The following is a 14250-nucleotide window of genomic DNA, read 5'->3' as shown; positions in this document are numbered from 1 at the left end:
TTCTATGCCATTTTTAGGCGCCATATCAGAGCCCTACCCAAGATTTCAGCTTGGGGCAGGGAGCGAGCGGCTGCGGCTCCGCAAGGTCATCCCCTGGAGGAGCCGTTTGGGAGCAGAGGGTGTTCAGCGCTTTCTAAAAATAACCCCGTGGCAGGACCGAAATAACAAACGGCTCTGGAGCGGCGCTGGGCTTGAAGCCGGGCCAAGGCAGCTGCTGCCGGGCCGGCGGCGGCCCCTCGGGGTGTGCCGTGCAGCTGGAGCCGCCGGCGGGGCCACGGGAGTCCCCTGCACCGGCCGGAGGGCGAGATGGAGCGGAGAGATGCTGATGCTCAGCCCTAAAGTGAGGGAGGAARGGCTGAGCTCTTGGGAGCGGGGATAATCCCCTCGGAGCGGGGACACGGCCATGTGGTTTCCTCCTTTTCCATCGGGTCGGGTTTGGAGAGCAAATCAGCTCGGCTGGGCCGGGGTCAGTTTTGTTTTAAAATCACATCTGCTCTGAAATCGGGCTGGAATTTTTTTTTCTTTTAAAACCTGAGCCGCTCTGGTGTCTGGATGTGCTGGAAAACGCCGGGTGTCTGCGCAGTGTCAGCACCATCTCCTGCTGCAAATCCTCCCTAACGTGTCCCYGAAGGCTCCCCTGCTCTCGCCTTTCGCAGATCCTGCCCCAGTTTCTTGGCTCTGGAAAATGTCACCTTCCTGGTGGTCCCACCCACCGGGATTTGCTGGCTCGATATCGGGGTGAAAATCCGGGTTTGGGGGGTTCACCAGGCTCTGTGCAGCTCCGKGCTGCAAACCAGGGGCTCCCTGCCTGCTCTGGCAGCCCCAGAGGAGATTTCTGCAGATYTGGGGTGATATTTAGAGAAATCTTCTCGCTCTCTGTCCATCTGACAAAGGTTGGAGCCAGCTAGGGACGGTCCCTCCTCTCAAGGAACAAGGGACAGGACAAGAGGAATTGTGAGATGCTGGAGCTGGAGGGGCCAGACTGTGTTTTTGTGTTCCCTGGGATGATTTTGGGAACCAACACTGCTCTTCCCACAGTTCTTGGAGTTTATTTTTTTACTAGAATATACAAGGGGTTGCTGGGGATGGGATTCAGCCATTCGTGGATCTCTGCTCCTTGAAATCCCAGCTCAGCACGGTCTCAAAGAACCATCCCTGAGAGATGCAGGTGGAAATTGCTCCTACAGGGCATTAGGATGTGCTTTTGGGGTTCCAGAGTGAGCAGAAATCCCTCAGGGCGTCTAGGCTGGGCATTGCACTCAAGCCCAGCAGTGCCAAGCTCCCCTCTTCCCCCACCCGCCTTTCCAAATCCCCTGATGAAACTTGGAGCTGTTTCCAGTCTAATTGCAGCTTCGGAGTGGGAATCCCCAGCCCTGCAGGGAGGATAAATCCCCTTTTATCCCTCTGGAAGAGGGTACAGCAATRGCCTGGGGAGCACAGCCCCGCTCACGCATCTTTCGAAGGAAAGGTCCAAACCTGCCTAAAACCTGGCTCGAGTTCATCCTTGGCACTCCCTGCCAGGCCTGCAGGGCTGATTTTGGGCGAGAAAAGGGCTCAATTCCGTGTCACAAGCTGCTGGCACCGAGATTGGAACAAGCCCGTCCCTGATCTGATGGGGGTGTGGTGGCCCCGCTCCTCCCGGGGCAGCAAATCCTTCCCAGTGCCTCTCGCTTTGTTTTTATTTTTATTTTGGGTTTTTTTTAGGCTTCGAATCCATACTCCTGGCTGTTCCTGCCCTTATATGCAAGTGCTCTATAATTGAAAACTCTCAGTTGTGCGCTCCTCCCATGCAAAGGGAAGGCTTCAAAGCAGCAGGTGGAAATTGAGCCGATATCTTGGCTGCCGAAGTGAAAATTTGAATGAAAATTTAATTTTTCCTTCGCAAAGCAGGGAATTGGGTTCCTGGGGCCCTGGCCAAAAGCCTGGCATGACCTTGGCTTGCAGGAGCAGCAAGGGCAGCAAACCCCAGCTCTGTCTTGGGATACAGGAGATGCAGGGAAGGAGATTTTTCTGGAAATTCTCTTGGCCAGATGGAGTTTTGGCTTCTGTGCAACAAGAATGGGATTTCCTGATGMGTTTATGGGTTGAGGAGAGGGGATTGAGTTTTGAGCATCACTGGGCTCGGTCCCTCCCTACAGGGACACTCCGCAGGCTCGGGGCAGGGCAGAGAAGTGAGGAGAGGGAATGTGGCTGTGGAAAAGTCACTGCCGGCTCTGCGAGGGCCGGGGGCTTTTTGGGGGGGCGTGTGACCCCTTAGGAGCTTTTTGTCGCATCCCACGTGGATTTGATTTCCCAGCCCGCGGAGCCGCCGGTGCGAAGGAGCCGCAGCGGGCGGGTCCCTCCCGGCTCTTATTTTGTGTTTATTTTTAATTGAAAGACAAAAGGCCGCGTGCTGGAGGCAGCATGCCTATCCCTTTGTCCTGCGTCTCCACGGGATGAGGAGAAGGRCGCCAAGGGAGCACGGCAATCCCGATTTTACCCATCCCCGCGGCCAGCATTCCCTGTTCCCATGGGACCCCCAGACCCCACCGAGCAGCAGCTGCCCCTTTCCTGGGGGTGAAGGGGGAGCAGCTGCGAGGTGATGCCACGGGCAGGTGTGGCCATCGCTCCTGCTCTCCTGAGCTTTAGTCCTTTCTTCTGCTTTTTATTTTTTTTTTCCTTTTTAATCCCTGGAAACAAAGGCAGAGGGCAGCTGCGCCCGCAGCGGGCAGGGCTGGGGCTCCGCTCACGTGCGGGATCRCGGCTTTGCAGGTGATTCCCGAAAATCCCTTTGCCAAAGCCATCCCTCGGGCTGCCAGCGGGGTTTCCGGGCTGCTCAGGGTGTTGGCCGGAGCTGGGATGTTTTTGGGAGCCCAGGAGAGGAGCCCGCTCTGGGCTGCCCGGCAAAGGGGTGGCTATTTCTGCTCTGCAAAAGGAAAATTGTCCAACTGCTGAAATTGGCAGCGAACCCCAGGACAATAATAAACAACTTCCCGGCCAAGGTCCCTGGCTATTTTCTCTCTGTTTTGGCTCGGAGAGGAAGATTTATTTTGTTTGCTGCTCGGAATTTTTTTCCCTTGGTTTTTTTTTTTTTTTTTTTTTTTTTTTTCCCTCTTCCTTTGGGGGTATTTAAAGCCAATTTAAATCCCCCCGAGCCCAGACTGGGGGTGCTGCTCTCCTGGAAGTCTCTGGGTCCCTGGAGGTGTCATTGCCACCAGCTCCCATGGTGTCACTCTAAGCAGAACTTTTTGGGATGTGTTCAAAGCCCATCACTTGTAGACCTGCAGAGCATTTGTAGCCACCAGATGAGCCTTGATATTAAAAAAAAAAAAAAAAAAAAAAAAAAAAAAAAAAAAAAAAAAAAAAAAAAAAAAAAAAAAAAAAAAAAAAAAAAAAAAAAAAAAAATTGAAATAAAACCGAACAAACAAGCAGGGAAAAAAAATCCACCGGCTTCCAGGAAGGGTTTTCCTGGCCCTGGGACTGGCCAGTGAAGCAGGAAGGTGGATTTTCTGTGCAGCCATTTCCATCCTTATTCTCCTTGGTGAGGTGTGGGCTGCCCCACTGGGTTTGGGATCTCCTACATTGCTGTGCTGTCCCTGGGTGCCCTTTTCTCCATCCTGCAGAGAGATCCCAGGTGCCACAACTCATTCCTGTGGGATACAGGATTCCTCAAAGGGCATCAAGCCGGATCAATCAGGCAGAAGTGACGGGTGTGTGCAGCATCTCCAGCGGTGCTGCAGCATCCCAATCCCTGCCCCTGCAGGGGGGATACTGCAGGTGGGATATTGGGGGCTGAAATCCATGTTTTGGGACATCCTTTGCTATTTACAGCTGATGGAGCAGTCACAGTGAAGGACCAGCAGCACCCAAACCCACCAGGAGCAAGGGCAGCTCCCAGTGCAGGGCTCCCATCCCAGCCAGAGCTGAAGATGCAGCTGGAATTTTGTGGTGGARGGGGTTTGGCAGAGGCTGCTCCCCCTGTTTGTTGATGTAAAATCCAGGTTTACTCTCTCRGAATGACGTTTTTCCAACCGGTTTCCCTGCAGCAGGACTCACTTTGCTCTCCAGCCAGCAGCAGGGTGAGGTCCAGCKGTGTTTTCCCTGATACCAAATCCCTGAGGTGCTGCCAAGGACATGAGGATTTGGGCAGGGMGTGATGCTGCAGCCAGCTCTGGTCCCACAAAGCCACCACTGTGGCAGAGGGGACCCCCAAAAGGGATCCCTTCAGATTTTGTGGGGAATTTCTCCCTTTTCCYACAGAGCCAAGCTGGCTGGTTGTTSTCAAGCTGAGTGTGGGCATCTCCAAAGTCTCATCCTGCAGGAAGAGCAGGGTTTGGCCACCAATTCTGTTACTCTGTGATGTCTGGGCTGGTGCACCCTGGATTTTTGGGGGGTCATTCTCCCCGGGAGGTGAAGGGCAGGGCACAATGGGGCAACATTCCCACAGGCAGCACCTTCCTGCAGAAAGCCCCGTGCAACACGAGGTGCCATCCACAGTGGGCATGATCCACATCTGGCTGGGATTTCTGCAAGGCTCACTTTGCCTTTGCCCTTTGGGATGGGGCAGGATGAAGCTCATGGAATGAGGGGGACAGGACTCAGCAGAACATTGGGAAACCTCCCCAGGGCTGAGGTTTGCTGAGCTGGACCAGCTCAGAGCTTTCACCTCTATTCCAAGTGGATTTGGTGCATTTATAAGGGCAGCTCATCCTCTCAGCACCCCAAAAGTGTCTCTGCCATTCCTCTGGCTGGCATTGGGAAATGGATGGGATCTTTGAGGCATTTTCTTGGGGGCGAATGGGGAACTCACCCCACAGAACCCCAGGATGAGAACTGGGGTTTAGCTCTGCCCTGCTGCATTTTCCCAATGGAAACGGGGCGCTGCCCTATCCTGATCCCACATCCCTGGCTCCATCCGGCCCGGGGAGGATTTGCAGCACCTCCTGGGCGAGCTGCAGCCCCGGGGAGCCGGCGCTGACACGAGCCAGATTTCGGAGCCGGGCGCAGGAGGCTGGCGAGGGCTCGCCTTGGCAGAGCAGCCAGGGGAACAGCTTGTGACAGCCTCTCTCCCTCTCCGAGCGCCTGCTGGGGTGCGTTCCCTAACCTTTCCTGCCTCCGTTCCACTCCTGTGTTTCTCTCTCTCTCCTCTTCTTYTTTTTTTTTTTTTTTCCTTCCCTTTCCCCTAACTGTAAATGCGCCATAAAAATGGATCAAATTGCTTAAATCACTGTCATTAAATCAGTGTGAGTCCCCCCTCCGCCCCTGTGCTCGAAGCCTGGCAGAGAACATTTGTTCCAAAGGCTGAACAGCCGTCTTATTGCTCTGAAAGCATATTTGCTGCTTGATGGAAGGAGGAGAGGGGGAGAAAAACAGCCTGCAAGGGAAGGAGGGGGGTGAAACCACCGGGGGCTGGTTCTCCTTGGACACAGGGGGGGAGCGGGGGCTGCATCCTGCGGGCTGGGTGCGTGGCGGGTGATGGGGTGGCAGCGATGGGGGCACCCCTGGGGTTTGATGGTGAAACGGGGGTGTAGGGGATGCTGGAATAGGGATCCCAGTGCCAGCACASACCACACAACCCCATCCTTCAATCCTGCACATGGACGCTCTCCATCCCGGCCGCACTGAAAGCCAGCAGTGACGGAGCAGCTCTGCCCGGTGCATGCACGGGAGAGCGATGGATTCCCAGTAAACAAGGCAGGTCGAGCTGGTGAAGCCTTGCCTAGGTTAAGCCCTGCCTGTCGCAGCTCAAAGASCGGCTTTAGACCCGCTGGTGCTCGCACATCCCAATAAAAAGCTTTYGCAAGCCCTCACCGCGGGCCCCGGCGGCTCGGGGGAGCCGGGGGAGAAGCGATCGCTCTGGAAATCGGGACTGTTGGAGGAGGCTGGCTTTTGGCACGGCAGAGRCAAGGCTGGCTGCGGGAGCCACACGGGAACGCAGGAATGCTGCTACCCAGGTGGTCTGGAAAATCCCGAGAGAGAGCGGAGCGAACGCCGCGGAGAGCCGGGAGAGCTGGGGGCGGATCAAAGGGCTGGGGAAGGGGCTGCCGCAGGTGGAGGGTGCTGCCAGGGGCCAGGGTGCTGCCAAAGGCACCGCTCTGCCCAGCCCTGCTGCTTTTGCAGAGCTCCGGGCTCTTGCSGAGCTGTCGCTCTGGCGCTTTGTCCCCGGGAAGGTTTCTCAGGRGATGCCGATTCTGTCCCCATCCATCATCCCCCTCCCCGCTGAGCCGGGACGCCGCCTCCTGCCCTGGAGCTGCCTCCGGGCTCTGCCTGAGCGCTGAGGATGGGATTGAAGCTTCCTCCAAAACCAAAAATGACCCCGGGGATGCTGTGCTGCCCGCGGACCGCGGCAGGGCCGGCTGTGGCCTCCTGCTGTCCTGATCCCTGCCCCAAATTCCCGAGGGGAGCAGGAAGATGAGATGTGCTGGCAGACACCCCCGAGTGCGGGCAGAGCTGGGGGGCACAGCCCTGCTCCTGCCTCTGCCCTGGCTGAAAGCCAAAATGCAGAGCAGCTCCGAGGGCTGGAGAGGCKCTCGGATCCCCAGAGCTCGGGATTAAAACCGCAGCAGCTCGGAAAAGCTGGGGGAGCTCAGCCTCCCCGAGGCTCGGCACCCTCTGAGCCAAGGGGACCCTTCCCAGCCCTTTGGACACCCCGTTCCAGGCCAGCAGGGACCCCCAAAGCCTTGAAGACCCCACAGATGGTGAGCAGGGATCCCCCAGCATGAAACGGGGTCTGGCTGGAGCAATTCCTGGGTTCCCCTCGGAAATGGGAGCAGGGAGAGAGCAAAGCAGCCTTTCCCTCCTGGTGGGCTCTGCAGATTAATTATTCCCAGGCTAAGGAGATGCTTAATGGCTCCCCACACTGCTCCCCCTTCCCATGGGAAACTGCAGGGACAGCTTCTCCTTGTCCCTCGGGGGCGATGCCAGTCAGGCTCAATCCCTGAGCATCCTGTGCTCGCTGGGGACACTCAGAGCTGATCCTTGGCCCTGGTCTAAATCAGGAATGACTCCCTTGAAGGCACTGAGTTAGCAACTCCCAACGCTGTGACACAGGAACACTCCATGGAGGGAAGCAGGATTGATAGGAATAATCAGGTTTTGTTTAACCATATTGAACTTTAGGGTGAGGGGCAACTCCCCCGTTCCCAGCTTTTGGTCTTCACTTTGGTTTCTGAGTGCCTGAGGGCAGCAAATCTGTCTTGACAGAAGTGCTAATGGAGAAAAAAATGGATATTAATTCAGGGGAAGTGTTTCCAGACAGGGATTCATCTCTGTAAGCACCACTCAAGTACGTGAGCTGCTCAGCTCAAAGYGGGAGCAACGATTTTTTTTTTTCTGCCTTCATCCTGGTTCAGGATCCTGGTCCATTCCTCAAGGATGCTGAGGGACAAAGCTCATTTTGGGCTCATCTGGACAAGATACAGACCTGGGGGTCTCCCAGCTGGTGATGCCAGCACATCCAAAAATCTTCTCCACCTCCGGGTTCCACATGCCGTGAGGATATACAGAGGAGAGGGGGTGATTTCCCTTCTTTCCACCCCAAAAACGCTCTGGGAAGCAGAGATATATCATCATCTCAGGCATGGCCCAACCCTTGGCTTGATATCTCTCAGCCAGGCATCCCAGGAATTGGAATTTCTGCCCAGGATTGTGAGGGGAGGAGGCAGCACGTCCCTCCTGGCAGGGGCAGCAGCTCCTGGAGCTCCCAGCTCCGTTCCTTGCAGGGGTTTGTTTATGGATTCCTGCTGGGAAGGGCCACAGCTGGCTTTTGTTTGCTCAGGACCTTGTCAGGGGTTTGTGGTCCCCGCTGCTCCCTGCTTGGAATGCTGCAGCAGGATAAATCCTGGCAATGCCACCCTGGCACAGGGCTGCAGTGCTGGCACAGCCTGTGAGCTGCTCCCCCACGAAATTCCCCTTGTTCAGGGGTTGGCCACCTCCTGAGGGTAGGAAGCCACCAGGACCTCTCTGCACTGGCCAAACTGTCCATGAGTTTCATCCAGCTGTGCCTGGAGGTCACTGGAATTGCCAATAATAAAATTGAGCCATGGTGTTCCTCAGGGTGAGGAACCACTGTCYCACCTCCTCAGTGCCTGGGCTGTCATCCTCCTTGACCATTTACTTCCCCAGGAGTGGTGTCCATCCATYAGGTGGACACTGAGGCCAAGAATCCAGCAGAACACACCTGGATGTGGCTGGCAGGAGTTGTGGTCACTCCCCATGGCCCCTGCCCTTCCAGTGCTGGGCTGGTGACCGACAGGACCTTGAATTTCTCCGTTCCAGTGGACTTCTGCTCTCACTCTTCTGCCAAAAACAAATAATTTCCAAGCTGCTCTGGAGCTCCTAAGCAATGTGGGGGCACAACCCTTTCACATGGATGAGCTGGAGACCAGTGAGAGAAGGGAACTGGGACCAGTGAGGCAGAGGTGGGAAGAGCTGGCATGCAAATGAAAGGTGAGGGAAAGTTTTGGGGGCTGAGGGCAGGTCTGGGAGATGCTTTTCTCCAGAAATAAGGGATGTTTTGGAGGATGCTGGGTGGATGAGGATGCAAATCTTGGAGCCACAGACTTTTGGGAACACCCCCASAGGCAGAGCCAGCAGGTCCCCACCACAGCGACCTGCCAGGAGAGTGGTGAGGGTGACAGGGACCTCTCTGCTGGRAGGGACACCTGGGACAGAAAGGAGGACACAGCCTGGCTGTCACTGCCTGGGAACCTCTTGGGCTCTGGAGCTTTTTCCCGACGAGGCCCCACAAATCCCACGGCGGGATCTTGGCTCTGAGYGCACAGAATAACGTATGGATCCAATAGAGCACAGCCCCTGCTTGTCAGAGCAGCCCCCGAGCTCCAGCAGATGCAAAATCTCGAGGAAATTGTGGTTTCTCCATGTGTCTCCAAACGCCTGGATCCAAACAGGGCCCTTCTCCTCCGCCTCCTGCTCTTGCTGGGAGGTAGAAGGGCAGCAGAATCTTCTCTYCCCGCTTTCCTCCCTTGAAAGGGATGCAGRAGGGGCTGAGATTCCCTGCACAYKGCTTTCCTGGCTGCTGCTCATGCCRGGGGGAGAAYAAAACCTGGTGCATTTGGGAACTGAAGCTGCTGGTGGCAGCCAGCTCCAGCATCCCCACACAGGTAACGGTGCCCAGGCACCATCGCTGCGCTCGTTTTCAATTAAAAGCTGATTTTTACCAGCCCTTTGCTGACCTTCAGCCTGGCAGGGGAACACAGCCCTGCTCCCCACCTGCCTCCCTCCCTCCCTGCTCATTTCCTTCCCCCATGGCCGAGATAACTCCCTGTCTTGCTCTGTCATCATGTCTTTATCTTAACCCTACAGATTTCTCCCTTCCCCRGTGAGCTGGATGATTCCTTAATGCTTATTGACAGGGGTTTGTGAGCATGATTTAGGGCCGGGCTTTGGGGCACGCAGGAGCCTGGGGAAGGCTGTGCTCCTGGGGGCAGCCGTGCACAGACAGAACCCTCAGCTCGCCTGGCAGACCCAGGGCTGTGCCCACGCCCAGCACCTGCAGCTGATGCTGCTGCAGAACCAGGATCCCGAGGGTTTGTCCTTCCCAGAGTCCCGAGATATCCCCCATTCCCAGTTTGTGATGCTGCTGCCTAACCAGGATCCCGAGGGTTTCTCCTTCCCGGAGTCCTGAGACAGCTCCCATTCCAAATTTGTGATACTGCTGCCTAACCAGGATCCCAAAGGATTCTCCTTCCCAAATCCCAAGATATCCCCCATTCCCAATTTGTGATGCTGCTGCCTAACCAGGATCCCAAAGGATTCTCCTTCCCAGAGTCCTGAGACATCTCCCACTCCCAATTTTGCTGCTGCACAACCAGAGCCCCGTGAGATTCCCCTTCCCCGTGCTCCTGAGGCATCTCCCCTTCCCCCTGCTCGCAGAGGATGCATCCTCCCCGTGTGCCTGGGAGCTCTCCAGGCCGTGGCGTGGGCAGGAATTGCCGGGCAGGCTCTGGCTCAGCAGCCCCGGTGCCAAGCCTGGGGAGCCGCGGGCAGGGCAGCTTTGGCCGGGCCCTCTGCCAGCGCTGGGACTGCAGCGACAGCTTTGGATTCAGCAATCTGCAGACTTTGCCTTCCGGATGCCAGCCTCCCAGGACCTCCTGTGGGTTTGCTTATGGCAGGGAAAATGATGGAGCTTTGGAGTGAGGGAAGGAGAAAGGGGTTGCCTTTTGGGGTGGGGATTTTCTGCCCGGGGCTGGAGATGGGTCTGGGAGGCAGCGTCACTTCAGGGTAGGCTGCAATCCCCTAAGGGTGGAGATTTGATTTATTTCCTGCAGATTTGATTTGTTTCTTGCATGGAAGGCATTACCCAGCTAGGCTGAGTGTCTCTGCAGGCTCAGCCCGTAGCGAGGGCTGTGAGGAAAAGCTTAAAACGAGAGATAACAGGGGACTGGGAAGGCTCTTTGCCTTCCAGRGGGATGGAGCAGCCACACAGGGGTTTGCCGAGGCGGTGGCGGCCGGGCTGAGCACAGGCACACTCATCACACGGGTGGCAGCAAGGGACAGCGGTGTCCCGGGTGGATCCCCGGGGTGGGAGCGAGCTGTCCCCGCTCTCCCTGTCCCTGGACCAGCAGAGGGCAACAGTGACCTTTGCAACCGGCTTGTCCCCAAAAATATCACCCTTCCTGCCCCGGGGAGGCTCGGCTGGTGCGTCCCGGCTGCAGGGGACACGGGGAGGGGACCGGCGGGTCCCATTGTCCCTTCCCGGGAACTCGGMGCGTTCTCAGCATCTGCTGTGCAGGGAGGTGCAGGGACCTGCTGCCGTGACCCCACGGATGGAGGGGCAGTTCCCACCCTGGAGCCCATCCGTGGGAGGGAATGGTCATTCCGAGGTGGGAACATCACCCCATTAATGAGCTGCGAGGTGGGAATCCCATTAACGGGCTCCGATCTGGGCTGTAGGGCAGGGAGAGCTGTGCCAGGGCTGAATCTTGGGCCTGAGCAAGGCCTGGGGCTGCCTCCAGGGGTGATGGGGCTGTACATCCTCCCCATGGACACAATTTCGGGTAAGGAGCACTTTGGTGGAAGATGGTTGGATGCTGCCTTGAAGCCCAAGTAGCAATCCTGGGAGGGAATGACTTATGGGTTGTGCTGTGGGGTGTGGATATGGGGGAACAGCCCTTGCAGGGCTGCTGGAGAAGGGCTGGAATGGGAGAAGGGCASAGCCAGACCCGGCTCAGCTGTAGCTGAAGCAGGATGAGCGCTGAGGGACCTGAAATGCAGACAAGACGTGAACCATCACCCGCAATCCTCAGCGGCCAGCCTCTCTGCAATTAGCCTCCTGAACCAGCCAGCGGGCTGGAGCCGCAATTTTCCTTCTGGAGCAGCTCTCTCCCTCGACCTGCGCGAAGGTCACACYCGGAGCGGTCGTTAGCGGCGCATCGACCTCCCATTAACGCCCCGAGCTGCCGGGAGGAGCGGTCTGGCGGCCGCAGCCCCCGAGGGGTGGGCGGGGGGCGCTTCGATCTTCCCGCAGCCGTGGGAGTCGATCCATTTGCCGAAATGAATGGGAAATGCTTGAAAGGCTAAACCTCAAATGAGGTATCGACTATCTGCCGAGCCGGGCAGCGCTATACCTGAGCGGGGCTTCCATCGCTCGGGGTGTGCGGGGAGCGGCGGCACCGCCCGGCAGTGCCAAAGGGCTGCTGGCATCGCATCTCAGGGATGCTGGGGCACGATTACCTCGGGAACCCAATGCCCACTCGCCGTGGAGACGGAGCCTTCCAAAGCGGGACAGTGGGGCTGAAATYCTGCCGTCACGCTTGGGTTAATATTAAACCATTAAATGTGCTCAGCTCTTAATAGAGGGGCTGGTTGGAGCCTTAACCCTGTGCTTGCTGGCAGCTGCTCTGAGAGGCTGCCTGTCCTCTGCCAGGGATGGCACTCGTGGCCCTGCTTTGCACCTTYTCCCTGCGGTGATATTTGCAGGCTGTTTTATTTTATTTCATTTCATTTTACTTTACTTTCATTTTTCCCTCCTTCAGATATTCTCCTGCCTCTTTACCCGGTCCCAAATCCAAGGCCACCCCGCCTGATATGTTTTTAAAAGTCTATTCATCTGAAATCCCGTGGTACTCTGCAAAAAGGGTGTTTGAACAAATTCGAAATCATACTTTAAAGAAAACACAGCTGTTTAATTATAGCCTGCATGCAAAGCAGCCTCCATCATGTGAGTGGAGGAGCTGGGTGCTGACTGTGTGTTTGGCCTCTGATCCCCTTTAATCTCTGCAGTCAAAGGATTTTGGTTTGATTTCCTTTTATTTCCCCACCCGCCTTGGAATCTGCAACCAATTTGTTGTTGTTGTTTGGGAAATAAACCCCAGGGAAAAGGTCTGGATCCGGCACAGCCGGGCTCGCACCGGCTCTTGCCGTGCCGCCTCCTGGTTACCCCAGCGCCAAGAAAAAAATCTGTTTTCCCTTTGCCCATCCTGCTCTGCTTTTTTTGGCCCGTCTCTCTCCCGCCCCGAAGGAGCCGATGACTTTCGCATCTGCTGCTGCATCTGTTTTCCCCATCGGGTCCGAGCGCGCCGAGCACTTCAGCTGGGAAGGGGAGCCCTGGTGAACCAGGGTTGGGGGAAAAAACCTTCCTCCAAGAGTCTCTCTCTCCGGGAGAGATTGAGTGTGAAAAACGGGGGTGGTACGTGAACGGCTGGGTGTCCCACTGGGGCTCGGGATCCTTCGGAGGTGATAAACCCAACCCGGAATTTTAAGCGGTGAGAAGGAGATAGGGATGCCTCTTACCATGTGGTATTTTTGGGATGGGGAGCCCGTTTTTTTGGGCATGGGGAGCCCGTTTTTTGGGCATGGGGAGCCCGTTTTTTTGGGCATGGGGAACCCGTTTTTTTGGACATGGGGAGCCCGTTTTTTTGGGCATGGGGAGCCCGTTTTTTGGGCATGGGGAGCCCGTTTTTTGGGCATGGGGAGCCCGTTTTTTGGGCACGAGGAGGGTACCAGGCTGCTTGGCTGGCGAGGGCACACAGATGTTACCGCAGGCTGCCGCCCCGGGTTCATCCTGGTACAAATCCAGCGCTTCCAGGCTCTGCCTGAGGGGGATCCAGCAGCAGCCACTAACAAGGCAAACAAGCCCTGGCCCCGGATTAAAGCGCGGAGCTCCAGGCAAGCCCTGCTTTGCATTACTGAGGGGTGGCCGGGGGCTGTCCCCGAGCTGCAGTGGCAGGGCTGCTGTCCCAGGAGATGGCTGGCTGCGGACCAGGACCACCAGGGCAGAGCGGGATGAGCTCCCCCGGCTCTGGCAGTCAGTTGTTCATCCAAACAAGATGTGGGCAAGGTGGGAGGGTGAGTGTCCTCGTGGTGTGTGGGGTCACCAGCTGCTGGGGACAGTGAGTTATGTCTCCTTGGCCTGCTTTGTTTCCCTGAGGTGACCCCGGGATAGTTTTGGCCAGGCTTCACACGATCCCAACCTTTCTCTGTGCCTCTCCCTGCCCTGAGGAGCTTCATCCCGTGCCTCCAGCCTGGTCCTGGATCCCGCACCCTCCGTGGGCTTCAAGCTGGGCTCAGCTCCCATTTCCAGCTTCGATTCCCCCCTGGAGGCTGCACCAGCTCCTTTCTCTTCCGCCGTGCCCAGCGCCTGTGCCATGAGCCTTTCCAGGCAAACATTAAAGCCTTTGTCTGCTTGGGAGTGCGGAGCAGACCGTTTAGGAGGAATTAGTGGTTACATTGAAAGGGGAAAATAAGGGCTCCTGGGTTAAACGCACTTTAAATGTCTTAATAATTGCAATTGGCCAACTCGTTCCTCCCCGGAGCCAAAAGCCTGTAATATGGGAAGCTTCTCTCTAATCAAGAGCAGCGCTGATACCTTCTGTAGGAAGCCACATAGGATGGAGGGAATTATTTCTCAGCGCTGCCTGTCTGTCATCCCCGAGCCGCCGGCCGGCCCCTCCGAGCCCGCCGGTCAGCGGCGCGGCCGGGATGGGTTTGGGATGGCCGGGGTGGGTTTGGGATGGTCGGGGTGGGCTTGGGATGGGTTTGGGATGGGTTTGGGATGGTCGGGGTGGGTTTGGGATGGCTGGGATGGGTTTGGGATGGGTTTGGGATGGGTTTGGGATGGCCTGGATGGGTTTGGGATGGCCGGGATGGGATAGGTTTGGGATGGGTTTGGGATGGGTTTGGGGTGGCCGGGGTGAGTTTGGGATGACCAGGGTAGGTTTGGGATGGCCGGAATGGGTTTGGGATGGCCGGGATGGGATAGGTTTGGGATGGGTTTGGGATGGGTTTGGGATGGGTTTGGGGTGGCCGGG

The sequence above is a fragment of the Malurus melanocephalus genome, unplaced genomic scaffold, assembly GCF_030028575.1.
Source record: "Malurus melanocephalus ecotype Western Australia unplaced genomic scaffold, MMel_1.1 scaffold_510, whole genome shotgun sequence".
NCBI classification, from domain to species: domain Eukaryota; kingdom Metazoa; phylum Chordata; class Aves; order Passeriformes; family Maluridae; genus Malurus; species Malurus melanocephalus.
This window is presented reverse-complemented; position numbering follows the sequence as displayed.